We start from the raw sequence: 25,434 nt of genomic DNA, 5'->3' as shown, positions 1-25,434 counted from the left end.
TCCCCTCAACAAAGTGTCAACAGGTAACTGCAAAGGAATGCTTATGCCGATAACACTAGTCAATAGCTAGTAGCAAAATGCCGTGTGAACAGCTTATGCACAAGAATGATATATGTATAAAAGAACCCTGTGTACCCTCAATAAAAGGAGCATTCACCACTACTTCTGTGAAGAAGGTGTTTGACTCTGGCTGCTCCCCGTGGTTTTGTTTTTGTTTTCTTTTTGTTTTTCTTTCTTTTCAAAAATCACCTGTAGAAAGTCCAGTGGTGACGAGGTGGGTCTGGTCTTCCTCTGGGCATCCAGTGGAAAGACCGGTTACCTAGTGGTCTTCAGTCCCAGTTTTTATCCAGCTAGGAACAGCTGGCTCCTCCCCCCCCCCCACTGGATGGAGCATCTCACAATGGAATGATGGTATGTGTCATGTCAGTGGTGGGCCCTAATGGCCCATTATCAGAAGATGTCCCCCTGGAGGATGGAAGGGTGGTCAATGAGATAAGAAACACTGCCCCACCTGGTTTTAATGGCTGGGCCATTATCAGAAGGCATCCGCCCCTCTCCCCTCTGGAGTTACAAGAGAAGGATAAAACATCTCCCAAAAAACAGCTTTCAACAGATGAAATAGAAAACACTTTTTTAGGTTACATAACCCAAGACACATTGTTTTGCACAACTTCTACTCTGTCATCCTTGCAGAGCTGAGCTGGCATCCTGCTTGCGTTTTGCATGACTTCTGTTTGCCTAAGTTACATCCTTTATTTCTCCAAGGCTGTTCTGTTCTACTGTCCTTGATAAGAGTAAAATGTTGTTTTCTTTTACTATCCTTATCAAGTGGGTAAAATACTGTTTGTTCTACTTTCTGTATCAACTGTTGTTATTTTACTTCTTTTTTCCCCGCTTTAACAGAGCATTGTTGATCTCAGTCAAGTCAGACACACTGTCAGAGCCCAGTCTTGACACATCAATGACAACACATATCAGAACAGTCAAAAGTTTACAACATAATAAAAACTGAAGTCACGCATGCTCTCCTTTTGTGGCCTGAGTGGGATTGTAGCAACCACTGATTTGTAGGCATCTGTGATTCTGTGATTTATTTTTATGGCTTCATTATGGCATCATGTTGAAACACAAGAATTGAACTCAAAAATGTACAGAGCCCTCTGCTGTTTATGTGAATTCTCATTTGCCTCAACAGATTATCTCAGGCAATGGTCTGATCTAAAATAAACACCACTAAGAAAGCACCTCACAATAGACAGAGAATTATGATCAAATCTGCCTTAAAGGGACATGTGTTCTTTTCTCTCACATCCTGAGATGCAGCCTAGAGGAAGAAGGGCAGTCTGGTAGAGAGAGACCTAGACAAGTCACCTAGACTGGCCCATTGGTAAATAAGGATTGAGATCTCAGAGGCAGATAGAATTTCTGAAATGTGTAAACTGTGTGTTTACATGGTAAATTCATCCCCAGAGCTCAGCTGTGTTATTAGGGTTATTAGGGCAAATGCTAACCTTCCATCAGAAAACCGTGCAGGTTGCTTTAATTTCCCCTTCAGTCTTCAGAGAGAAGATATTGTCCCTTTGCCCTTTCTGCCAGAATCATCACACCACATCACCTGCTTCCTCTGCAAATAGGTTATTCTGAATTTAATTTGTGTGGGAATGGCATTGATGGGGAGCGAGTTAACACTGGTGTCCATCTGGGATGGCAGGAAGGACTGATGGGAAGCCTTCTGTTGAGGAGTTTGTTGCCTACAGAATATATCCCCATGGGTTGCTGTTGCACCAGCATAGCCAGTAAGAAGTGTGTCAGTAGTGATCCTTGGTTAAACAAGACTTGAAGTAGGACTTGCTTTCTTTCCCTTGCTATTCATTTACATTTTGGTTTTGCACAAAACTGGCTGCAACACAATCACCATAAAAAGTGGGCCCCATGATCATGATGCTTGATCAGCCTGAAAAGATCAAATGTGTAAGTTAGGAACCTTTTCAGTCACTTCTCTAGAAAATGTTACAGACACCGTCCCGATCTCAATAATTCTACCATAAATGTCATCAATATTTGGCTGCATAGGTGAGCAATGGGATTTCATGGCTGTGGGAACTAGGATGATGCACATGGAAATCACCCTTTAAGCAAATGTCATGTGGTATTTACTTCTTTGTATTGGACTGAATCTGAATCAAGCAGCATCCAAGTCTCTTTATATCTGGTTTTAATTTGAAGTTTTACTTAATAAAATCAAGGATGAGGAAATACTTACAAACAGATAAATATTTTTTTTTTCCAGAAGTCTTTAGACAGGATTTTTAACCTACTTTACAGAAACTAGAGGTGGACACAATCTAGCTAGTCAACTGATTCTGTGCAACCTGGAAATGTCTTCCTTTCTTTCTTTGATGTGTCACAAAAATATTTTGTCCTATGTGTAGAGATAAGCTGCAAAAACTTGGTAGAGTTACTTTAAAGCAACCCCTGATCTTCTGTGCAAGTCTCAGATTCTCCTACTTCATCTGTAGTTTAATAAGTCTTGGTCTCTTGCCAGTTTATAAAAGGCTGTTGCTGCTTTCTACTCCCACACTATGATACTTCATGTCTGTTTGATAAAAGTCTTTCTGAGGGAGACTTTCCTTCATTCTAGCTGAGCATCTGACTATCAGCCTGAGCAGTAAGCCTGAGTTACTCTTATAAAAATAAACTACCAGCACCCCACCCTGTAAGATAATCAGTTATTTATGTCAAGGAGTGGAAGACGGAGGCAGTCAGACATCAAGTTCTAAGTAGGCACATTTACATGGTTAAGACCACTACACTCACCTCTGAAGTTGTGCAAAGCATTTGACACTGTCATTCATGACATCCTTGTCTCTAAACTGGAGAGACATGGATTTGACAGATGGACCACTCTTGCGCTGGATAAGGAATTGATAGGATGGTCGCTCTCAAAGAGTTGTGGTCAACGGTTTGATGTCCAAGTGCAGATCAGTGATGAGTGGCATTCCTCAGGGGTTGGTATGGGAACCTGTAGTGGTTTTACGTTCACTAAATTCTGGTCTTAGTACTTACTCTTTTTCTGTGGGAGAGAGACTAGGAGAAAAAAAAAAAAAACAAAGTAGGTTCAACCTTAAAAATTAACAAATAGTTTATTAACACATACAAAAAGAATAGGAAAAAGAAAGTTGGAAAAAAACTAAAACAGAATGAAACTCTAAAAACACTTTTCCCTCCCCTTACAAACTGTTCACTTTCTTACAAAACAACATAAAGAGACAAAACTTGTAATTTTCAGTCAGTTTTACTATCTGACAATAGTCTTTTATCGATTCTTTAGGGGAAGAGTCTCTCTTAGAGTCATGGATCCCACTGACAACTTAGAACAGTTCTCTTGTGGGTTTTAAACTGTTACAAAAATAACCGCCCAGAGAACTTGCTTTTGTGACTCCTCTTAGGAGCAGTTTCCCAAGCTGCTTATGGGTCATGGGTCTTATACTTTTGCATACTAGGGTGTCACCTTTTAAAGATGAATAACTCCAAAGCAAAGGATTCATTATTTTAAGGTACAGAGATATCTTCTCACTTCTTCACTGGCGCAGAGAGCTTCTCATCTTTATTTCTGTTCGAGCATCTTATAAGATTAATATTATTTAGTCCATCACAAACACTTTTGCTCAAATCCACACACAAATCAAAACAATCATCTCCCCAAATGCTTATCTTTCCCATGATTTAAAGGAATGATCTAAATATAGAGTACATTTCCATGGCTCAAGGAAGAATGGAACAACTAACTCTTCAACCCTCTGTCTTAAGAGTCTTTTTACTCTTGCTCTACTGACTTCATGTTGTTTTTCTTTATGTTCACTCTGGCCTTTCTTACTGTCTCAGAGAAGGGCTAAGCTCTAGAAGCTTCATGTTGCAAGGAAAGGGTTAAATCTGCTCGGAGTTTTTGTCTCTCTCTCTGTAGCTCGTAGTGTTAGATGTTCAAGGCCGTGCTGGTGAGGGAGGAAGGACTCACACAGAAACATCAGAGATCGGAGCACTCGGGCAGTCCGGAATCACAAAAAAACTAGGCAGGATCATAAATGCCTTCTCAGCCCACCCCTTGGTGTAAATCGCAGTGGCCTCAGCCTAAATGGTGCCCTTAGATCTTATCAGGAGCCCGTCAGAGATCTCTCCCTGCTCCAGGGGAGTTTAGAGAAGGCAGTTGTTGTACAGCAGCAAAACCTCTCCTTCCACCCCCAACCCGGGAGCCGATAGAATCCGGCCAGGCCTCAGGCCAGCTCCCCCCCAAAAGGGGGGAGCAGCAGGCCCAGCTCGATGTTACCTGTCTCTCTCTAGCCAAAGGAAAGAAGAAAAAGGACCCACCTACAGGAAATCAAGAGGTTTTATATGGTACTTCCCAAAGTCGTAGCTAACAATTTTCAGTAGTCAGAACAGATGCCAGTCTTCTAACTAAATCTCTGATAGGTCCCTGTCTTTTCTAAAGCAATTCCCAGGTCCTGACCTGGAAAATTATTCTACATTTTTCTATGACTAAAAAAACAAACTGTACTAACCCATGACGGAACTAATGCTGTTTAACATCTTTGTCAGTAACATGGACAGTGGAAGGGAATGCACCCTCAGCAAGTTTGCCAATGACACCAATCTCTGTGGTGCAGTGAACATGCTGGAGGGAAGGGGCGACTTCCAGAGGGACCTTGACAGGCTTGAGATGTGGGCCTCTGCAAACTTCATGAAATTCAGCAAGGCCAAGAGCAAGGTCCTGCACCTGGGTCAGGGCAATTCCAAGCACAAATACAGCCTGGGCAGAGAATGGATTGAGAGCAGCTCTGAGGAGAAGCACTTCTGGGGATGTTGGCGGATGAGAGCTTGACATGACCCATCAATGTGTGCTTGCAGCCCAGAAAGCCAACTATGTTCTAGGCTGCATCAAAAGAAGTGTGGTCAGCAGGTTAAGGGAGGTGATTCTGCCCCTCTACTCTGCTCTTGAGACACCCCACCTGGAGTACTACATCCAGCTCTGAGGCCCTCAGTACAGTAAGGGCATTGACCTGTTGGAACAAGTCCAGTGGAGGGCCACAAAGATGACTAGAAGAACGGAGCACGTCTCCTTTGAGGAAAGGCTGAGAGAATTGGGACTGTTCAGTCTGGAGAAGTGAAGGCTCTAGGGTAACCTTCATATGGCCTTTCAGTACCTGAAGGGAGCCTACAAGAGGACCGGAGAAGGACTTTACAAGGGCATGTAGTGATGCCTTTTTCTCTGGTCCTAGAATTATAAGCCAGACATAGTTAAGAGATAAAAGAGCTTTTACCTTGGTATTTAATAAGGATCCTTATGGTGCAACAATTTGTCAAGGTGGAGTACGCTGAAATGCACATACCTGGTATACCACGTATACAATTTTATAGACCTTGCAAATTTGCATATCTGACAAAGATTCCCAAATGAGGAACTTAAATGAATGGCTTGATATCTCCCTAATCTAAAGTATTCCCCCAGATGGGGCTTGAACCTAGTTTACAAACTATGTTCCAGAGAGAGTCTTGGTTTCTCAAGATAGCATAAGGCTTTCCAGCCTCCAACTGTGAGGCCTTTAGGATGTTTGGTCTTCTTGCCTAGTAGAATACTGGGACTAAGCTGAGATATCAGGCTAAAGAATTACTGTTGTATATAGGTAAAACCTTACAAAGGGAAGGCCTTGTAAAATCATGGTTCAGGCCTGCTACTTCAGCTAAGCAGAAAAGAATTATGGGAAAGTGACTCAGCTGAATTAGAGGTAGAAAAACAAGTTATGTAACCATTGCGTGTTCACATCGTGGTGTATAGTGGTTGGTTGAATTATGTTTGTTATGATTTAAAACTATGTAGCTCATAACCGGCTAATTGTTTAAAAAGGCCAGGTTTTTGGAATAAAGCAACTCTCCTTTGCACCTGCCTGGGGACTCTACCTCACTATGGACCCTCATCTCACAAATTACAAGTGTGTATGCCAAGAATACTGAGAATACATAAGAAGTATATAAAAAGAAAAGGCAAAAAATCATTATGGCATCAGTAGTGATAGGACAAGGTGGGAATGGTTTCAAATGGAAAGAGAATAGGATTAGATTAGATATTAGAAAGACTTTTGTTATTGTGAGGGTGGTGAGGAACTGGAACAGGTTGCCCAGAGAAGTTGCGGATGCCTCATTCCTGGAATTGTTCAAGGCCAGGTTGGATGGGGCCCTGGGCCAACTGAGCTACTGGAAGGTGTCCCTGTTGATGTCAGGGGGTTGGAATGAGATCATCTTTAAGGTCCCTTCCAACCTAAACCATTCTATGATTCTATGAATTTTCTAGAGTGTTGTTTCTGGCCCATAAGTGTTACCCTGGTTTTTCTGAGTTTTTTATTAGCCTTTTGATTTTCATAAATGGAGTCAGATCTTTTAGTTACTGTAGAATATTAGAGCAGTTTTTCTACCTTTCCCACAGAAGTAATATAAACAAACCCTTTGTTTATTCTTTTACTTTTATACATTTGTGGGTCTAGCAGAAGATTGGCTTTTTGGGGTTTCCACCCCTCAGCCTCAGTGGCCAGACGAATTGTCAGTTACAATTGTTTTCAGGTTAGAAATATGCAAACAAAGGACAAAGAATGAAAAACAAAGGGTTTGTTTATATTACTTCTGTGGGAAAGGTAGAAAAACTGCTCTAATATTCTACAGTAACTAAAAGATCTGACTCCATTTATGAAAATCAAAAGGCTAATAAAAAACTCAGAAAAACCAGGGTAACACATAAGACCACATGCCATGGGTATTCCTGAAGACATGAGCCAGCACAGTAGTTGCTGTGGCCAGTGTGCGGTCCTGGGTAACCTGAGGGCTGTCCCACAGTGGAACATATAAGTAGCTCTGGGAAAGCAGTGGTTTAAACCACACTGGTTGAATTTAATGCCTTCTTTTTCCTCTCTGTGCTTGCAGGTCAGAAGATTCTTCACCACAGAAGTGATATCTTAGAAACTGTAGTCCTAATCAATCCCTCAGATGAAGCAGTTAGCACTGAGGTAAGTCAGTCAGAAATATTTCACTGGATCTGTGTGACAGTTATAGCTGGTCTATAGCTGCACAGATAATTTGGCTTAACAGATACCATCTCAATCAGCCTAATTCGTTAGAAGTTAGAGGCAAACAAGTTCCCAGGTATAAAAGTGATTGGCTGAATTCAAGCTCAAAGGGACCCCAGTCAATCCCTATGAATCATGGATGCACACATAATTGGTCAAGTGAGCTGGGCAGTACTAAGACCTCAACCAATCACATGTGTATGAGCGGGAAATTTGAAGTCCCTATATAAGGGGCTGTCCATCAATAAATGTTGGCTGTTGCTGCATGAACTTCAGCGTGTGTATGTCACGTTCCTGTCTCCACCATCAGCGACAGATGTGTCATAAAAGCTCCATTAAGTGGACAGGCTGAGAGAAGCTCCTAACTGCAGACAAAAGGACATGTTAGAAGCAAATATGAAAAACATTAAAAAAGCCCCTTGATTTTTTCCTGTTTTCCTGGACTTCTGATAAAGCTTCAAAGACATAGGGCAGAAACACACCACTTAGCCAGCACTCATTTCCTCATAACACACCAAATTCTTTTCTTGATGAAGACAGCTGTGGTGAAACTACAGCTGGTTTTCTTCTGTTACGCCATTGTTTGGTAGCTCTGGCTGCCTTTTTTGCATATGAAAAAGTGCCTGAAAAGAAATCTGGTTCCTTGAGATAAATTTAGGTCCTTGAGAAGAATGACCATCTATGTGGTGGTGATGCTAGGTTGATCTCTGTGATCTGTCCTTCAAAAACTGTATGACATGATCAATGGACTCTGAAGAGTGCCCCCAAAGAGTTCTGTCAATTCTTCATGAACTTGCTAGAGTAGAGCCAAAGAACTGAGGATGTAGCTCAAAGAAAAAAATAACAAATTTAGCTAGTGATATTGAAGGTTGTAAAAATTAGTGATAATTACATTGCTAGCCAGTGCTGAGAAGCACTGACATAGTACAATTTCTATTGGGAAATGAAATGACTCTGTGTGGTGGTTTGACAGTTGCCAGATGCCAGGCAGCCACAAAATCCACTCACTCACCCTCCTCTGATACAGCTGGACAGAGGAGAGAAAATTTAACAAAGGCTTCATGAGTTGAGATAAGAATGGGGACAAAACACTCCAAGGGCAAAACAGGCTCAACTGAGAGACATAAAGTGAGTTTATTACTTATAAAATCCGAGCAGGATGATGAAAAGTAAAAGAAACTCTTAAAAACACCTTTCACCCCCCTCCCCCAACCTCTCCCTCCTTCCCACCAACAGTGCAGTGTAGTGGTGTGAGAGTTGTTTTATTGAGTTATTAAGTTATTTTTGTAAGATTTTAAAGTTATTTTTGTAGTGGTTTAGTCCACTGTACCCCCTTGTGTTTTGTAATAGTTTTCCCCTTATGAATTAGGTATTTAAGCAGACATTTTCTGTCAGTCATTCCTTCCCTGCACCTGTCCCTGTCAATTCCGCCCCCTCTCCTCGTGGTTGCCCTGTCTGTCACTTCAAGACCCTTCCCTGGATTCTGGAAAGATCCAGGAGAGGTGTCGAGTGGTAGTCTGGTGCCCGGGGAATCCCCTCCTACCCTTCTGTGATTTGTTAATGGTTCAAAGGTTGACACCCCTGTTACCACCCCCGTGTTCCCTGGTTGGCTGACCCGTTGTCAGCCCTTCCCCCGTTTATAAGTGGCTGTCAAGCTTTGATCTCTGCTCTCTCTGGGCAGCAGTGGTCTGAGGCGGAGCTCCTTGCCGGAGTCCCCTTAATAAACTACCTTCTACCCTGCCTAAAGAGAGACGACTCTTTTTCCGTCCCCACAGTCGCAATTCCATCAGGTCCACTCGCTGGTGTGGGGAACCAAGAGCCCACCGGGAGGAGGTTACTCGCCCTGCCTGTAACCCTGACCGATCCTCATAGTAGCAGTGCAGAACTGAGCTAGCTTGCACGCCTGCCAGGCGTGAGAGGACACTGCTATACGGAGTGGAGCCCAACAAGGGGCACTCCAAGCCAGCAGAGCAGCTTGGACCCACGCGGGATTGGACCCACAGCGACAGTATCGGCGCCCACCGCACGGTCCCCCGGACGGAGTGGACCACGTGGCACGGACTGGGGCTTCGAAGAGCCCGAAGCAGTCCTTGGACGTTGTGCTACCTCTGGTAAGAGCAGTTTCTGTAGAAACTTGCTCCCAGGGGAAGAAGAAGGCAGCTCTGGAGCACCCCCAGAGTCTTCTTCGGGCGACGGACTGACAACTCCAGGCTTTCCAGGTTCCACGGAAGGGGTGAGTATCGCAAGCGGTACTTACTTTTGGTGGGCTTCCCCCGGGGGGGGAGACCCAATTGGGAGGAATATTCCTCAGGAATCCTGATAAAGGATTTTGGCTGCGCAGCCCGGAGGCTTGGGGTTTGCCCCAGACCTCTGTTGGAAACCTTCCGGAGAACCGTCTTTAGTTATTTTTGTTATTTAATCTTTTAGTTCGGTGCGAATCAGATTCGCACAGTGGCAATTTTCCGGGTTTTTATAGCCACCTGCTTGCTTTTGTGGTTCCCCGAGTGGGCGGAGATGAGACCGTGACTCGGTTTTAGGGAAGAAAAACCGCAGTTAAGTTTTATTTTCGGTTTCAGTTTGCCTGGCTGTTAGTTTGGGAATGACATATATCGGGAGAGATGGGTGTAAAACTCTCTGTCGTTCAAAAGAGAGTGTATTATACTTTAATTTCAGTTGCACAGAGTGCTCAGTTAAAAGTTTCATGAAGTGATTTAAAATATTTTGTTCGTTGGCTTTATTCGCATTTTCTGCGGGTGTCCCCCTGATTTATTAAAGAAATATGGGTATTGATCTAGTATCGATACCCAACTGTGACGGACAAAAACTCTCTAACAGTTTAAAGTTAGAAAGTGTATGTTTATTACGGCCGGGCAGCACGCGGGATATTTCCCTAATTCGCACTGCGAAATTCACAGGTAATTACAAAGTCTTTTATTTACAAAAGTGTTGAATATCCAAAATACAAATGCATATTCATACCCCTGTCACCTCCCATTCCTCGCTTCATATGCTAATTGGCAAAAAGGCTATTAAGCATGCGTACTTTGTTTCTTAAAATGAGTCGGGGGTCTATTTTGGGGAGGGGTCACCTAAAATGAGGAAGTAAGATGAGTCTTCCTCGTCCTGACCTTTCTACCTTTTCAATGCATTCGTGACAAATGATTCCTTGGTACAACTTACAGTTTCCTGTGTTCAATGGGTCCTTTAAGCAGGAAATCTGCAGCTATCTTATGTCCTATTTACCACATTTTGTTTTTCATTACAAGCACAACTACATAAACATAAACCTGACAAGAAATGAGTTACAAGATCCGGGGTAGCTTATCTAAGATCCGGCTTCTGTTAACTGCGAACAAAGATTACCTATCTACTTCAGCTAATTCAGCAACTTATTATCTTAACTTTCCTAAAAAATCCTAAGTTCCTCAAAATTAACGTCTCATTCCCCACTTCTTGTTTGAAATGAGTAAATTCTTTTACTCAGTATACAGAGTCTTCCTCATCTATCCAAGCTGTACAGCTAGTGTCTCTCAAGACCAAGCCATACGCCTTTGACAGTGATGTTAAAGCTGCCACTCATCGTAGCATCCTCCAATTCCAAACAAGTATTACAATGGATAACACTAAACTTATGCTGACCAAAATAAGCAACACAACTATAGGGTGGATTAAGGTATTCAATATTCCGGTTGCTGTTGGTGACCACCCAAAAAGCACATCCCACCAATGATGAGACAAATGTTCCTCAAGCCTTTTAAAAACCCCTTTGATGGTCTCTGTGTCATGGTGTATGGTAATTAATGTCTTTTTCCCTTCATCTCTAATTTCTTTTAAGATTTCTCTCAATTCATGATGCTTCAGCAATTGAGCAACTAAAGTCAAATTCATTCCTATGGGCACAGGCAGTATCTTCTGCACAGTGGCTAGGTTGGCCTTTATATATTGATGTGATATTACGGGTACTCGATAGGAAAAATCACATCCCTTAATTCTAACAAAATTGCAAACACACAAATTGAATTGAGTCTCATTCACGATTTGGTTGTCTATCCTTATGATGGGGCATGCTGTCCTAAGACAGACACAACCTTGTCCTATATACACAAGTGAAGTTGTCTGTTTGCCTGGATGTGTTTCAAAGTGACAAATACTTTGGTCTGTGTCTAAACAAGTGTCTTTGTCACCCTCTAATGTCCCTTCACATATGTATCCTAATTGTCTCCTCACAGTACAGGGCTCTAGATTAATAGTTTGCCACTTTCCTTTAATTTCTCATGCCCACATTCTGTGTTCAGAAGGGTGCAATACAGTTCCCTCATGGTTTAATCCTAAGGAGACTATTGGGTGTATTAAGTCCACTGAGGCATCAGTAACACTTCTGAATCTATTGTGTTCAGCACTCCCAGTCCTGTTCTTAGCAATCCAGTGAGATCCCTCTTGTTCCTAAAATTGGGAGGCATACTTTTTTGAAGCCAAGTAGTCCAGTCCATAAAGGAGTTCCTGAGAAATGGGGCACATTCTGGCCGAACGTGTGAAGCATTTACCCGTACTCCCATTTCTACTCGTTTTAAAGACCACTTTGGGTTAACTATCAGCTTCTGAACTCCTGTCTTCTTAATAGCATATGGCCCAATTTTGGTAACTACAGGAGTTATTTGTTCCTCCACTTCTGGAATAGCTGGCATCTTGGTGATCACAGCCTTTCTTGGCACTGGTGGAGTGATCTTGTTCTGGTTCTTATGGTACTCAGTACATACCTGAGTGATGTTAAAGTCAATGTCATACCCTCTTATCGCACACCCTTCTATTTTGAGCCTAAACTCTAGACATGTACTCAAGCATTTATCACAGCATTCAGGACTAACCCTGATGAGTTTCATGGGTGGATGGTAAGCCTCGTGGAACCCATCCTGTACGAATGCATACTTACATCCCCAAACATTTCTTCCCTCCCACAAGCTTGCATTTGTGACTTTTAGTATCTTGTTTAAAGCCTTACGAGAGTAAGGATCATAGGCTCTTCCTTGGCACTGGTATATCCCAGTCACATTATACCTTCGTGGTATTGCGTTGACTCCTGTTGTGGTTAAGGTAATTACTACAATAGTTACAACTTTCCACATAATGTCCAAAATAACTCTTAGTCCATTTATTCGTTGTTCCGAGTGAGCTTCAGCTTCAGTTCGTTATCGCCTGGTGTGGCTTTCCAAATTCCTTCTGGGGCTTTCTTCACTCGAGAGTGATGGATCCAGGCCTTCTGTTCTTTGATCTTGATTGCAGTGAAGGTAGTGAGGAGCACCTGGAATGGTCCTTCCCACTGTGGTTCTAAGGTTTTTTCTGCAAAAGACTTAACATACACATAATCCCCAGGTTGTACATCATGTACTGGCCCATCTAGTTCTCTGTTTTGAGTTCCAGCCACATATTTCTCAATTTCTCTAAGTTGTTTATTTAGGGCCACCATATATCCATGTAGGGTTTCTTCCCCTACTTGAATGGATGCTGTTCCCTCTTGAACTGCATATGGCCTTCCATACAATATTTCAAAAGGGCTTAGTTTCTCTTTTGCTCTTGGTTTTGTCCGAATTCGCAACAAGGCCAATGGGAGAGCCTGAGGCCAGGGCAAATTTGCTTCTTGCCCCAATCTCACAATTTGTTGTTTAATCAAATGGTTCATCTTTTCCACCTGGCCGCTAGATTGAGGGTGGTATGGGGTGTGCAATTCCCAGTCTATTCCCATGTGGTGACTTATTTGCTGCACAATTTTCGAAATAAAGTGTGGTCCCCTATCTGAGGATATGGTGGCTGGAACTCCAAATCGTGGTATTATTTCTTGCAACAGCGCTTTGGTCACCTCTCGGGCCTTAGCTGTCCTGGCAGGAAAGGCTTCTGGCCATCCTGAAAAGGTATCAGTTAACACCAATAGGTAACCATATCCTCCCTTCCTGGGCAGTTCTGTAAAATCAATTTGCCATTGTTGCCCAGGTCCACAACCTTTCCCAATTTGTCCCACTTTAGGCTTTGGGGTATTTTTAGGGTTAGTTCGGAGGCAAAGACTACACTGACGAGTTACTTGTATCACTGTGCCCTGCAATTCTTGGCTATGATTCTTTCTTTCAAATGGTTATACAGGGCATCTATTCCCCAGTGTGTTGTCTCATGTTCCCTCTGTACTAATGACCACAACAAATAGGAGGGTACTACAAGTTTCCCTTCTTCTGTTACAGCCCATCCCTCCTGATTATAACTTGCCTTTTCTACCTTGATAAGTTTCTTATCTTCCTTATTGTACACTGGCTTACCTTCAATAGAAACTTTTCCATCTGGAATCAATGCTGCCTCAACAGCCTTATCAGGTACCTCACCTTTTGCTGCTTCTTTTGCCTCTCTGTCCGCCAGCATATTCCCTTCTTCCAATTCAGAGCTCACTTTTTGGTGTGCCTTTATGTGCATTACGGCTACTCTCTCAGGTAGTTGTATGGCATCTAATAGCCTCAGTATCTCTTGTGCATGTTTAATACTCTTGCCTTGTGAATTCAGCAGTCCTCTTTCCTTCCAGATGGCTCCGTGAGCATGAACCACTCCGAATGCATACCTTGAGTCCGTGTAGATGTTGATCTCTTTTCCTTTCACCAGCTCTAGGGCTCGGATTAACGCAATTATTACAGCCTTCTGTGCAGATGTATTAGTTGGTAATGGCCCAGACTCTATTACCTCTCTGCTTGTGGTAACTGCATACCCAGCGTGCCTTCTTCCACTGACGACATAGCTGCTTCCATCAGTAAACCAGGGGTCAGCATCCTCAAGCGGGGTGTCCTTCAGATCTGGGCGGCTCGAGTATGTGGCTTCAGTGGTCTCCAGGCACTCATGGATCACTGGTTCTCCTGTACTCCCGCTGAGGAAGGAAGCTGGGTTCACAATGTTAGTTACCACAATTTCAACATCATCTTGTTCTACCAGTATAGCTTGGTACTTCAGAAATCTCTGTGGGGAGAGCCAATGTCCCCCTTTTGCCTCAAGGACTGCAGACATCAAGTGAGATACTAGCACAGTCATCTTCTGGCCTAGGGTGAATTTGCGTGCTTCTTGGATGTTTATTGCTACTGCTGCAACTGCTCTGAGGCACCCTGGCCATCCTTTAGCTGCTGTGTCCAGTTGCTTGGAAAGATAGGCCACTGCCCTCCAGTACGGGCCTAAGTTCTGTGCTAATATTCCCAAGGCAATCCCCTGCTTCTCATGAGAAAACAGGAAAAATGGTTTACTCACGTTTGGAAGTCCTAGGGCTGGAGCTGACATAAGGGCTTTCTTTAGTTGGTCGAAGGCTTGGGTTGCATCTTTTGTCCACTGAAGATCTCTGCTCCCTTCCGTGATCAAGGCATACAGAGGTTTAACAAGCAACCCATAGTTATAAATCCACAGTCTGCACCACCCTGTCATGCCTAAAAAGGTTCTTAGTTCTTTCACTGTCTGAGGTTTTGGGGTCTGGCATATTGCTTCCTTGCGATCCTGCCCCAGAGTCCTTTGTCCAGCACTTACTTCGTAACCCAGGTAAATAACTGTTTGCCTCACCATTTGGGCTTTCTTCTGGGATACTCGATACCCTTGCAGGCCTAGAAAGTTTAGGAGGCTTACCGTCCAGTCCACGCATGTCTCCTGGGTCCGGGTAGCTATTAAGAGATCATCCACATACTGGAGTAACTGTCCTTCTCCTGGTGGAGGTTCCCAGGACTCTAAATCCTTGGCAAGCTGTTCCCCAAATATAGTGGGGGAGTTCTTGTACCCCTGCGGTAACACACACCATGCGAGCTGAGTTTTTCTTCTAGTTTTAGGGCTTTCCCACTCGAATGCAAAAATTTTCTGGCTGGCTTCATGGAGAGGGAGGCAAAAGAAAGCATCCTTTAGATCTAGAACAGTAAACCAAGTTAGTTCAGGTGTTAAATGGGTTAACAAGGTGTAGGGATTGGCAACCACTGGATACAAGTCTTCAGTTACCTTGTTAACACCCCTTAAATCTTGTACTAATCTGTATGACCCATCAGGTTTCTTTACTGGCAGAATAGGAGTATTAAAATCAGATTGACACTCTCTCAGTAGTCCTAGCTGCAGAAAGTTCTCAATAATTGGGCTAACCCCTTCTATATCTTCTTTCTTTAGGTGGTATTGTTTACACCCTTACTGGCTGTCCTCCTTCTTTAAGCCTGATTTGCACTGGTAGTGCATTCTTTGCTCTTCCTGGTATATTGGAGGCCCACACTCCTGGAAATACTTGATCCATTATTTTCCTAAAATTTGCCTTTTCACTTGCCACTTCAATTTCTTTGGTTATTAGCAGTAAGCTTAACAGTTCTACATATTGTTGATCCTTTACCTCCAAACTAATTTCCCCATTTTTGAATATTATTCTTGCTTCCAGCTGCTCTAGCAAATCTCTGCCCAAAAGTGGAGATGGAGCATTAGGCATGTATAAAAATCGATGGATGCCCCACTGTTTTCCCAATTTATACTTCAATGGTTTACAAAAATAAGCTCTTTCAGATTGGCCAGTTGCCCCCTTTACCATAACATAGTCATTGGTTACAGGTATTAGGGCCTTATTCAACACTGAAAATGTTGCCCCTGTATCTATCAAAAATTTCACTTCTTTTTCTTTGTTCCCCAGTTTAACTATAACTAGAGGGTCCCCTAGGGTAGGGCCCTCCGGTCCCCTTCAGTCCTCTTTTACATGAGCAACTACTTTTTCCCTTTTCTGATCACCTTTTCTATGTTCATTACCCTTTCTTAATTCTGGGCACTGGTTTTTCCAGTGACCAAATTTCTTACAAAATGCACATTGATCTTTTCCTAGTTGGGGTGGTCCTTGTTTTGGTGGACCTTGCCCATGTTTCCCTTTTTCTCCTTCTTTTACTGCTGCTGCTAGTTTCTTCATCCCTTGTTTAGACCCTTCTTCCCAGTTACTAAAAACTCTCCAGGCCTCATCTTATAAAGTTTCTAAATTCCGGCTGTTTGGGCCCCGGATCTTCTGGAGTTTCCGCCTGATATCTCCTGTGGATTGTCCTAAAAATAAATTTATTAATTGCTGCGTTCCTTCATCAGATCCAGGATCCAGGGTGGTGTGTCGGCGCATTGCGTCTCGCAGGTGATCTAGAAATTCAGAAGGTGTTTGAGAGGGGCCCTGTTTGATAGCATATAAGAATAACCAGTTTATGGTTTTGGGGATTGCTCTTTCTAGCCCTTTTACTATCAGTTCTTGGTATCTCTTTAACCGTCCTAATCCCTCATCATCATTAGGATCCCAACCTGGGTCTTGAAGGGGAAATACATCTTTAACATCCTCCTGTGTTGTCCTACAATCATCTTCAGCCAGATCCCCAGCTACTTTCCAAACTAATTGTTTCTCAGTTTCTGTTAAGGCATCAAGTAGCAGTTGCAGATCTGCCCAATCAGGTGAATGCTGCTTAATCATAAACTTCATTTTCTTAGCAACCCCTATAGGATCACTTCGATAGCCGTTAGCAATCCTTTCCCAAATTTCTAAATCAATTGAGGAAAAGGGAACCTTAATCAGTTTTGTTTCCCCATCAGAGGTTATTGCTTGTCTTAGAGGTGCTTGTACGACAACTCTGGTTTGTTTTCGGGTCCTTGATGCTATAGGTCCTCGTGAGGGAATCTTAGGACCTGGTGGGAGGGGTTCAGGTTCATCCCACTCACTGTCACTGCTAGGCAGTGGTGGATCCCGGAGTTTAGGAGTGGGTGGAGAAACCCCTACCTCAGTTGCTGTCCTCCCAAAGAAAGATGAAGCTAAAGATGAAGTGAGGGGGGTTGGAGTCAATGATGGTTCTGAATTTGCATCCCCCACCACCCTCCTCCTTTCCTGCCTCCTAGGGGGTGGCTTAAGTATGTCTTCTGTCTCTTGTTCCAAAGCCTCTGCTTGGTATACTTTGTCAGGATGGGTGCACCTCTGATTTATCGAGCAGGTACTACAACACCGTTTGGGCTTCCCTTTAGTAGCTTTATTATCCTTTTCAAGGGCTAATACTAAAGGATCAGATGGTGACCTCATTCCCCAATCCCTCTGCCACTCGGGATGATTCCTGAGAGTGAAAAACATATCAGCATAAGCTACTTCTTGCCACTTTTGTTCACGCCGAAGGAAAAGCATCAATTGTAATAATGTCTCATAGTCCAGTGTACCGTTTACTGGCCACTTCACACCTTCATCAAGTTTATATAATGGCCACCATTGTGTACAAAGCTTAGCAAGCTCCCTCTTAGTTTCGGTACCACCACAGCCCACCAGTTCTTTCCAGTGTGTTAAGATACACCCTAAAGGGCTTCCTCTGGGAATCTCTTTGCTCTCATTTGCCCCCATGGTTAGAATCCCTTTTGGTCCAAGATGTTGCAAAACACAAAGTAGACTACTTCAATTGCGCTTCTCAGCACCAAAAATTTATCGGCTATTTCTGCTAGCTCTGGGCATAGGTTCTGGGCTCTCTGCTTTCTGCACACAATCAAAGCCTTTTCTTAGAGAGACCCAACTCCAAACACCAACCGTTTTAGGTTCGCAAAGAAAATAGCCAGGGGTCCCTCATGACCCCAAACACACTCCACCAGAAGTTTCAACAAGGTCTCGCCGAAAAATCATACGGATTTCGGCCGGGACACCACACACAAATTCCTCCATGAGAAGGAGGTGGGGGGGTAACCCTGATCCCACGCTGCCTCTCCACTCTGTGGTTAAGGACTACACCACCAGGACTTTAAAATATTGCCACACACTCTAGCAACTGCAAACCTCACAAACAAGCAAAAACTTTTTTCCCTTTAACTAAAACACTCACTCGCCAAAAGAACTTCTTAGGGTTTTATAGGGAGTTTAGAGACGCAGCCCGAGGCTGCAGAGCCTGGATTCCCCCGCGGTTACCAGGGAAACAAATCACCCCCTCCCAATTCCTGGGGCTGGCTCAGGTTTCAAACCTCCTTACACCGCTTGCTCCTTTTAGTTCAAAAACAAACAATTTAAACTAACACAAATGCTTTTTTTTTTTTTTTCCTCACCTAACAAAACGTCAGCAAAATCTTGTTGCCAAAAGCACTCGCTGTTCAAGCTCACACACAGTCTAATTCCCCTCCAGCACACAATCTGGATACAACACAAACACTTTAAATCCTTCCGTCCTGCAAACAGAGGTATCCCTCCACTGATCAGGCTGGGAATTCAAAAGGCTTTTACAACTTCAAGCTTGCAAAACTCCTAAAACCATTTACACAGGTTACTAACACACTCCAAAATCACACAAATCAAAACGCTTACACAAACTCCCACAGACCACGATACATACGGTGCACCAATAATTCTTCCACACCTGAAGACACAAACACACAAAACCACGAGACCACAGAACACGGATCCGTTCACACCACACACACTCCGTGCACTCGGGGCCGCAATCGGGATTTTCCGCGACCCAGAACGGGACCCTTCGCGTCCCAGCACGGGCTCGCCACACGGATTACGGATTGTCAAGGTACCTTTGAACCACAAACTGTAACCGGAGCCTTCGCTGCTCCTAATACACAACAACAACACCGGTTATTTTACTGCCGCCGCTGCCCCATCACGGGACACGGACTACCAAGTCATCTTTAAATTGCAAGATGACACAACAAAAAAACCGGTTACCGCTGTCCCCACTACGGGACACGGACTACCAAGGCACATTTAAACTGCAAGATGACACAACAAAGACAGGTTGCCGCTGTCCCCACTACGGGACACGGACTACCAAACCACTGATACCAAGCTCCGCAGAGCTGTCACAACTTTTACAAACAAACCCAAGAGGCGTATGTTGTGCACGAGACATCTCTCAGTGTCTTACCAACCGCCTATACCAAGGTACCTATTTTCAAATATAAACATACCTTTTGTCCGTAGTTCCAGCAGGTTCTGGTCTTTCCCCGTGTGATAAACATTAACTATTTTTTGTTCACTGGAGATCAAATAACTCAAGATAACAGGAAGTTACTATGTTACTATCTAAGCTTATAGGCAAACAGACCCTTGCCCATTCCTTCTTTCTCTCTCTACTTGCTTAATCAGCTTTAAGTTTCAGGAATTCCAGCTTACAACTACAGCCTTCATCTCTGCGACCACCGAGGGACAGAAAGAGACCCTCCCAGCAACACGTCACACATACATCGTCGGAGGAAAGAAGCAAGATAAAAGCAAGACTGAAAAACCTGCCAATTCACGGCAGTTGGTGGAGCGAGGCTCCCCTGCCGTCCAGCGCTGTATTTGCCTTTGCTTTGCCTGCTGTAATGTAATAAATTCCTATTGGAACTTTTCTTCGTGTTCATAGTCTATTACAATTTGGTGCCGTGACTCGGATCCACCTGCAAGATAGGATTTTTGGTTCTGCCTGGGGGGGCGCCCCGCCGATCAGTCGGCGGCCCTGGTAGACCTGATTCCTGTCTCAGTTGGACCGACGAACCTAAATTCAAAGCATTAGGCAAAGGAAGCCGGCAGACCCTATAAACTTTGTGCACAAAGGTCCGGACGAAGACGCAAGACGCGTGAGTATCTGTGTGGAAGATTCCGTTCGGTCTGGGTCGGGTATCCTGGAGTGCTGCGAGTGTGTGTGTGTGTGAGAGGAGAACCGGCAGCTCGGATTTTCCAAGCGATTGTGGACCCTCAGTAGTGCGGTTCTCATTGTCCGAGAGGGCGTGATCCACGAACAAGGGGAAGCGAGTGACTTCTGCACCACACTTGTGTGAGGGCACTCCAGAAGATGGGACAGGGGAAGAGCAGGCCCTCTACTCCCATAAAACTCCCCCCGGTGCCTAGAGATAGCCCACTGGGGTTCATATTAGACAATTGGAAACATTACCCTAACACAGGGGGTAAAGATAAAGCTAAAATGATCCATTATTGTGTAGTAGTATGGGGTGGAAAGGAGATTTCCCGGAATATTTTTTGGCCTATTTTTGGATCATCAGAAGATTGGGTGAGGCAAAAACTCAACTTGTGGGTAAACACTAAAATTCCTTTTAGTCAGGAAGAAAGTGAATATGCTAATGTATGGGTTACAAGACCTGAGGGTGAAGTGCTCCTGTTTCCCCTCAAAGAGGGAGGACAAAAGAAAGACAGGAGTAAAGAGGAAGAAGCCTTACTGATCCCACCCCTTACATACCCCCTCAGAACCCCCAGATTCCGGATGCATCTCCAATGGAGCCTCATGAAGCAGGGAGTAATCCCGAGCCCCCCGAGGAAGTGCAGGGACCCATAACCCGAGGTCGGGCTAGACAGCATAACCTATATCCCCTAAGAGAAATGCCTGTGGGGGGGGGGGGGGCAGGGACCTCACCCAGTGATAGGGTTTGTTTCAGTACCTTTGAGTTCTGGGGATGTTCGGGAATTTAAGAGGGAGATGGGGAGCCTCCTGGAAGATCCTTTGGGGGTGGCAGAAAGACTGGACCAATTTTTGGGACCCAGTATTTATACTTGGGGCGAGTTGCAAGCCATATTGAATATTCTCTTCACGGCCGAGGAAAGAAATATGATTAGACGAGCGGGGATGCGGATATGGGATTCGCAACATGCACAAGGACCTTTAGCAGACACCAAGTGGCCTTTGCAGGATCCCAATTGGAATCATCAGCAGCAGGATCACAGAATCAATATGCAGGATCTGAGGGGGATAATAGTACAGGGGATCCAGGAAGCAGTGCCTAGGGGGCAGAACATCAACAAAGCATTTAATGAGAGACAGAAAAAGGAGGAGACACCTACGGATTGGCTAGAACACTTGAGAAAAAACCTGTAGATGTACTCGGGCTTAGATCCTGAGACACCGTTAGGGCAAGCACTACTAAAAACACAATTTGTGGCTAAATCGTGGGAAGATATCAGAAAGAAGTTAGAAAAATTAGATAATTGGCAAGATAGAGACCTGGATGAGCTATTGAGGGAAGCACAGAAGGTATATGTGAGGAGAGATGAAGAGAGTCACAAGAGACAAGTAAGAATGATGGTGGCAGCAGTAAGAGAAACTAGGAGAATTGATGCCCCTCCCAAAACAAGTCAAGTGGCCCAGAGAAATGGGGGAGGGGTTCCCCGGGTAGAGAAAAAGGATGGAGGCGTATGTTTCTACTGTGGAAATAAAGGACACTTTCGGAGAAACTGCAGGAAGCGGCTGAGGGATGAGAGAGTCTTCAAAGAGGACTGAAGGAGTCAGGGGCTTCATTTGCTGGGGACACGGAAACATCAAGAGCCCTTGATAAAATTAACAATAGGTCCTCAGCAGCAGGAATTTGAGTTTTTAGTAGATACTGGAGCTGAGCGATCGACAGTCCAGGTACTACCGGAGGGATGTAAGATATCAAAGGAAACTGCTCAAGTGGTAGGGGCGAAGGGGGAGCCCTTTGAAGTCCCTGTTATTAAGAATGTACTGGTGGAATCGAGGTCCAAAATGGGAATAGGGAACCTTCTGCTGGTACCAGAAGCAGATTATAATTTGTTAGGGAGAGACTTAATTATAGAAATGGGTATTAATATAGAAGTAGTAAATGAGGAAATCAAAATAAAACTCTGTCCCTTGAGGGTAGAGGATGAGGAAAAAATTAACTCAGAAGTATGGTACACTCCTGATAGTGTAGGAAGGTTGAATATACCCCCCTTCTTGGTAATCATTAAAGATTCAGAGACACCGATAAGGGTTAAACAGTACCCCATCTCCCCAAAGGGAAAGAATGGGTTGAAGCCCGAGATTGAGAGGCTACTAAGCAAAGGACTTTTAGAATCTTGCATGTCTCCTTTTAATACCCCCATTCTGCCAATAAAAAAGGCAGATGGATCATACCAGTTAGTGCATGACCTAAGAGAAATAAACAAAAGGACAGTAGCTCGTTTTCCGGTGGTAGCCAACCCTTACACCCTGCTAAGCAGACTTGGTCCCGAAAAACAATATTATAGTGTAATTGACCTTAAAGATGCATTCTGGGCATGTCCTCTAGACGAGAAGAGTAGGGATTACTTTGCATTTGAATGGGAAGACCCAGTCACTCATAGGAGACAGCAGCTAAGGTGGACCGTGCTCCCCCAGGGGTTTACGGAATCTCCTAATTTGTTTGGACAAGCTTTAGAACAGATTTTGCAAGAATATCAGACTGGGGAAGGAGTGACCCTTATCCAATATGTAGATGACCTCCTGATTGCTGGGGAAGCAGAGGACAAAGTACGGGCAGAAAGCATGAGATTACTCAACTTCCTGAGTGCTAAGGGGCTCAAAGTATCTAAGGCAAAACTACAATTCGTGGAAGAAGAAGTAAAGTATCTTGGGCATTACCTAAGGAAGGGGGAGAAGAAAATAGACCCTGAAAGAGTAAAGGGGATACTATCCATACCGCCTCCAAAGAGCAAGAAGCAAATTAGGCAGTTGTTAGGTCTCATGGGGTATTGCTGACAGTGGATTGAGAACTATAGCACCAAGGTTAAGTTTTTATATGAGAATTTGAGCCAAGGAGGGCTAGTGAAATGGGATGAGAAAGATGACAAGCATCTGAAAGCTCTGCGGCATGATTTGGTCAATGCCCCTGTGTTGAGCCTACCCGATCTGAAGAGACCCTTTTATCTATTTGTAAACACAGATAGTGGGACAGCTTATGGAGTACTGACCCAGGAATGAGCTGGGAAAAAGAAACCTGTTGGGTACTTATCTAAGCTGTTAGACCCTGTAAGCAGGGGTTGGCCTACATGTTTGCAAGCTCTAGTAGCCTGCGCCCTGCTTGTGGAGGAGGCTAATAAAATCACTTTCAACGGGGAACTGAGAGTATTATCCCCTCATAATATCCGGGGAATTTTGCAACAAAAGGCAGAAAAATGGATAACGGATGCCCGACTCTTGAAGTATGAGGGAATCCTATTAGACTCCCCAAAATTAACCCTGGAGGTTACAGCCTTACAAAATCCAGCCCAATTCTTATATGGAAGGCCAAGTGAGGATGGATTGGCCCATGAGTGCTTATCTACCATAGAAGAACAAACCAAAATAAGACCAGACTTGGATGAAGAAGAATTAGAAGAGGGGGATAGGTTGTTTGTAGATGGCTCATCGCGGGTAATTAATGGAAAAAGGGTCTCTGGCTATGCAATAGTTGGGGGAGAAGGACTTGCAGATATCGAATCAGGCCCTCTAAGTGGATCTTGGTCGGCGCAGGCCTGTGAACTTTATGCTGTACTGCGGGCATTGAAGTTGTTGAAGGATAAATCAGGTACCATCTATACTGACTCAAAATATGCCTATGGGATTATACACACTTTTGGGAAAATATGGGAAGAACGGGGGTTGATAAACTCCCAGGGAAAAAACCTGGTTCACCAGGATCTAATCAGGAAACTGCTGAAGGCCTTGAGGGGACCTAGGAAAATTGCTGTTGTTCACCTGAAAGGGCATCAAAAGGATTGGATTTTAAAAGCAGGGGAAATAATGCAGCAGATCAGGAAGCAAGAAGGGCTGCTTTGCAGACGTCACAATCTACCCCCCAGAAAGATCCGAAGGCTGAAAGAAAAGAGCGTGAGACTAGCAGAGGGAATTTGCAAAAGATATATAGTTTTACTATGCAGGAAAAAGAAAAAATGAAAAGAATGGGGTTGAGAGAAGACCCAGAAGGGGAATGGTGACTTCCAGAAGATAATAGAACTGTACTGCCTAAATCCATAGCTATGGATATTATGAGGAGAATACATAGCAAAACACACCGGGGGGCACAAGCATTGGTAGATCAATTCGCCACCAAACATATGTGTATTGGGGCAGATGACTTGGCAAAGCAAGTAGTGAGGGGGTGCGTTACCTGCCTAAAGGTAAATAGGGCCAATTTAAGAAAAACCTTAATGGGGGGACGACCTACAGCATACCGGCCATTTGCTAACATCCAACTAGACTTTACTGAGTTACCAAAGACTGGGAGGTATAAATATCTATTGGTAATAGTGGATCACCTAACCCATTATGTAGAGGCATTCCCTACGGCAAGGGCAACGGCACAAACAGTGATCAAGACCCTATTAGAGCAGATTATTCCCAGATATGGGGTCACGGAAACCATTGACTCGGACAGAGGCCCTCACTTTACATCCAAAATAATTAAGGAAACCATGGCAATAATGGGAATACAATGGGATTATCGCACCCCCTGGCACCCCCAAAGTTCGGGAAGAGTAGAAAGAATGAATGGGGAAATTAAAAAACAATTGACCAAACTCGTGATTGAGACCAAACTGTCATGGGTAAAATGCCTACCATTAGCATTGCTAAATATCCGGACACAACCTAGATCGGATATGGGAATATCTCCATTTGAAATGTTGTATGGAATGCCCTACAATATAGAGGAACCGCAAGATCATCCAAAGTTGAGGGATCAAAATATGAATGTATACATTACCAGCCTAATGAAATATAGGGAAAATCTATGGAAAAAGGGAAGGTTAGCTCAGAGACCCCCACTAGATTTGAAACTGCACCAGGTACAACCAGGAGATTGGGTAATGATAAAGTCCTGGAAAGAAGCAACCTTGGCCCCACAATGGGAGGGCCCTTACCTTGTATTGCTTACTACAGATACTGCAGTCAGAACAGCAGAGAAGGGATGGACCCATGCTAGCAGAATTAAAGGGCCAGTGAGCAAACCGACTCCTGAGTGGCAGGTGACAAGCAATCCCGGAGACCTGAAGTTACGGATCCAGAGGAGAGATCATCAATGAATGGACACCGTGTAGAATATGCACCAGAACCACACTACACGGAGGAAAGATTAATTTGTAACTCTGATAAGGTGTAGAGACCCAGAGTGCAATTGTTATCCTTTTGTTTGTTATATTTGTAAAATCTGCGGGGACAGGTGGTGGAGTCATTGTAGGCGAGGAACCCCTCCTAGAGGAATTTGCAGCCCCTGTTGGGTACTGCAGCGGAACATAACTGATTGGATTCTAGAATATAAAGTTAAATATGAGGGATTAGTAGAAGAATCAAAAGAGTGGTGGAGGATTTTTGCATTAGGGATTGAACCAAAATATTATTGTTATCACCCTAATGAGCCTATCCCGTTCATAGCTGAAATTGTTGACTGCACCTGCCGCACACGCCTAAAGGGAATCCGGTGTGATCCACCCCCGGTTAAGTATCAGAACTGGGATTCCTATGTCAAGAGGCAACAGAGTCGCCCCCGGGGACCTCCTGAAGAATATCCCTGCTGCCGAGAAGATGGTACCCCCCGTGGCTCGAGGCAACCGAGTCGACGGGAAAGGCAGAGGGGTAAAAAGCTG

The 25,434-nt window shown here is 44.1% G+C and overlaps 1 protein-coding gene across 1 annotated transcript in view; it reads left to right on the top strand.

The window, feature by feature from the left end:
* The first annotated feature begins 6,974 nt into the window (after positions 1–6,974).
* The window catches only part of LOC120764945 (microtubule-associated protein 1B-like), a 103,553-nt gene continuing 85,093 nt past the window's right edge, over positions 6,975–25,434 (top strand). Inside the window, 1 exon segment of the mRNA XM_040089120.2 lies at positions 6,975–7,049. The gene's annotated coding sequence lies outside the window, so the exon portion shown is untranslated.

The sequence above is a fragment of the Hirundo rustica genome, chromosome W, assembly GCF_015227805.2.
Source record: "Hirundo rustica isolate bHirRus1 chromosome W, bHirRus1.pri.v3, whole genome shotgun sequence".
Lineage (NCBI taxonomy): Eukaryota > Metazoa > Chordata > Aves > Passeriformes > Hirundinidae > Hirundo > Hirundo rustica.
Note: the sequence above shows the minus strand (reverse complement) of the source record. Positions and strands in the feature narration are given on the sequence as shown.